The sequence below is a fragment of the Sorghum bicolor genome, chromosome 2 (assembly GCF_000003195.3).
Source record: "Sorghum bicolor cultivar BTx623 chromosome 2, Sorghum_bicolor_NCBIv3, whole genome shotgun sequence".
NCBI lineage: Eukaryota > Viridiplantae > Streptophyta > Magnoliopsida > Poales > Poaceae > Sorghum > Sorghum bicolor.
The window spans coordinates 62,166,704-62,170,664 of NC_012871.2; positions in this window are offsets into that span (position 1 = coordinate 62,166,704).

Genomic DNA, 3,961 nt, shown 5'->3' on the forward strand with positions numbered 1-3,961 from the left:
ACATTCCGGATCGGGAATGATAGCACAGAGGTACAGGATTTGGAAGGTGCAGAACAGGATGAGAAACTCCGAAAGTTGAAACTTGATTTTGAAGCTAAATACGCCTTCTACATTGGACATTCACTAATAAAGTTTCAAGACAGGAAAGCGGTGGTGGCCCCGTACCACTTTGGGTAAGTGTGAGTTTACAAATATCTATCTAAATTATTCCAATGCATAAATGCATCATGGATTTAATTCGAGCAGGAGGCACTGGATATGCTTCATCATTTATCCCAAGGAGGGAAGGGTGTTGGTACTAGACTCCGCAGATTACCCGAAAGAAAGCTATGCTCCATTCATCAAACTGCTAGAGCTGTAAGTCAAGCTATGCATGCATACTTAAGCATAGTGAGAATTTGACAATAACATGGTGATTCTATTTGAGATCATAGGGCATACAGGTTCTATAAGATAAATCATGGAAAGTGCGAGTCCAAGAGACCAGGGCAACCATTGGAGGTTATACATAACTGGCCGGTACGTATAGAAATTTACTATTATGAATACAAATCATACACATACGACCACAGTTACAACTATAATTAAATAACCACTCTCCTGTTATACAGTGCATGAAGCAACCACCGTTATCTGTCCTCTGTGGCTACTACGTATGCGAGAACATGAGAGAAAACGGACGATATGCAAGGAACCCTGACAAGGTAATATAAGTAATAGTCTATTAAAGTTGGAAGTCATAAAATATATAATATTTATAAACTTTCTTTGCAGGTATATAAGCAAGGGACGGCGGAGCGCATGGACGAACGTGCTTTAGACAACATAGTTGAGGACATCTGCTCGTTCATCATGAAGCATGTCATTCCACATGAAGGCAAATATCATGATGATGAAAGCCAATTATCCAGGCCAGAGTTCCGAGTGCTAACAGAGATTAGTAAGCTCAAACTTACTAAAGAGGGTTATTAGAGGACAGAAACAAACTTTGATGTATATATATATATATGATGTGTGATGATGGATATACTCTTGTAATTAACTTTATGTCTTTGAGCACCAAATTTTAATGTATACAAATGTATGTATGTATGACATGAAGTATTTAAATTACATGTTGCTATGTTAGAAGACCAACCAATAACAATATATTTAAATAATAACAATAAAATAATAAATAAATAAATAGATAAATTAAAAAATAAATAAATAATACATATTTTAATAGGTTTACACAGGCGGCTCTCTTAGGAAACCGCCTGTGTAAATGAACATTTACACATGCGGTTTCCTAAGAGAGCCGCCTGTGTAAAATGTTTATACTGGCGGCTCTCAAGTGACCGCCTGTGGAAATGGACGATTTGTACTGTCCTCCAGCGCAGGCGGATCCAGAAAACGCCTGTAGAAATATGTTACCAACCGCCTGTATAGTGTGCCAATGTACTAGTGCCTGTTAGCGGATTTGTTTTGGAAACAGTGCATTGAAATAGGGCAATGAAACTGGCCTTATGATCATTCCACCCTTAAGCTACTGCTTAGCGCCTTGAGGATACTCTCATACTCATAGCGGCATGGGTACTCGTCTCTACCATTTTGGAAAAAAACATAAACAAACTACTAAGAGCATCTCTAAGAGATTAGCCAAATATACTGATTTAGCTACTCTCTAAAATAGATTTGACAAAAAATATTAGTGAGGTAGGCTATCCAAAAGTAGAGAGCGAATAAGGTGGGATGGAAAGCTACTAAATTTGAAGAGTCGTTTACAGAGTTTGTTGGAAACATTTTTCCTTCAACAATAGCTAAATTTACTTTTAGAAAATGATTTAGCTAATCTCTTGGAGATGCTCTAAGGTCGTGTTTTGCTATAAAGGGATTTTAAAAATCTAGATATAAAAATCTGATGTGTTTTATTGGATTGTAAGTCTATGTCAAAATCCACTAGAATCTAGTTTGTTTGAATGAGATTATGAGATGTTGAGTTTTTTTTTAATCCAGATTCTTAAAATCCCTTAGGATCCAAAGAAAACCTAAATCGTCAACCAAAGTTTAACCAGTGCAAAAGCACCAATCGATGAATTAAGTAGAAACTAATTTTATCTTACCATTGTAACACAAAAATTTCTCCGGAAACATTTTCACGTATTAGATTTTGTTTTAGACCTATGATTGTCCAAGCTCTTTCGAGCTCCGGCTCGTGCTATATAAATCATGGCTTCTTTTGCCTCACGTTTATTTTGCCCAAAGAGATTAAAACAACTGATGTTGTACATGGTTACTATAGGAGGCCGCGAGGAGAACTTGTGTTACGGAGCCCGGCCAGCTTATGCCCAAGAACGGACATGCATGCACGGCGACATGAACAGTGCTTCTCATGGGACACAACACTACGGAGTAGCTGAGCTGCTTAGCCTGCTAGTGCGCAGCACCAGAGGTCCATCTGAGACTGAGCAGCAAACGAGAAAAAAAGCTCGCGACTGCCGACTATACTGCGTTCATATCCGTGGTCTATAGTGGGTGGCCGGGCGGCGCAGGCTACGCGCAGCCAGGTACTACAGGAAGATACCCACGCGGCCTTCGGCCCTCAGCTCTCTCTCTCCGACCCCTGGTACCTGCAGTGCTCGGTGCGCGGCTCCAGCGGCGCGTCTAGCGGCGCCGGACCTGAACCTTGGCGCTGCCTCTGCACTTCTGCAGGCAGGCGGCTGCAGCTGCAGCCCTGCAGAGCGCAGGCTTGCGCGGCCGGCAGGGCACAGGCAAAAGGCGAGGTCAACTTTTGGACCGCGACTCCGGGAGGACGGAGGAGGGAGGGAGGACCGACCACCGGGCGTCCGAGCCAGGCACCCAAATTTGACGGTTCTATTCTCTCTCTCTCTCGCTCCACCGTTTCCCTGCTTCTTGACGGTAGCGTACTGACAAGTGGCATGGTACAAGGTACCTGACGGCCAGCACGAGAAAGAGCACGGAGTCGTCCATCCAAACGCTGGCACACGGTGGGCAGGAGTACACCAGTTTTCAAGATCGAAGCACGCGCATACGAATGAGAGGGACGGATGAACACGATGGCACAGCTCCTTTCTTCCCTACATCACTGACGATGTTTTCCTGAGCAAAGCTTTTTGTTTATGTCGTGATTTTCTTCCTTTTTGTTATGATGAGTGTCACATTTAACCATCTAATCTAACACTTGGAGTCCGATTCTCTCTTACGTACCTCCCTCGCCCTCGCGTTTGTCACGACCAATAGTGTAACCCCTTTTAATAATGTTTTTACACTATAATAAAACCTCAAGCACTAATGCTTACTTCCTCTATCGCCCCTAAGTTTATTGGCATGGCATGTCTTTATAGTTTTTGTGTTCTCTATGACTCTATTGTCAAACTTAGAAGACTTAACGGTGGCTACAAGAGCCACGATAAGGCAAAGTACGTGTCATCAACTACAATCATAACGTTAGAATCATCCACTACGCCACCAACACCCATTTAGCAACACATGACCTGCAACGAAAAATTAGATGCGTTGCAGTCGTTCCCCGCCTTAAACTGAACCGCTCACCCACACCCCACGGTCCACCCCGCAAGTTGCTTCGTGGCCAGTATTTTCCCCACCCATCAGCTAATGCCCGATCCAACTCCCGGCACAGAGGCGGCGCCTAGGGCTTCTCCCTGTGCAATCGGTTCCTCTGGTTGGTGCTCTCTCCCCTGCCTGATCTCATCTCCATCTCTCTTCCTGCCCGATCAACATCTTCCTCTCGCAGCCCCCTCTTTAATCTCGTTGTCAACATGATTGGATTAGGTACCAGAGAGATGGGAGAATTTTGTGTTGTGATCGGAAGGAGATTGAAGCCTCTCCGCGGAATCAATCAAGCGATGCGGCTTCCTCAAATCAGGTAGCAGCAACGAGAGGGAAGGTGCCACTAAAATTGATGGGTATTTTCTCCTCCTGTCTTCTTTTAGATGTG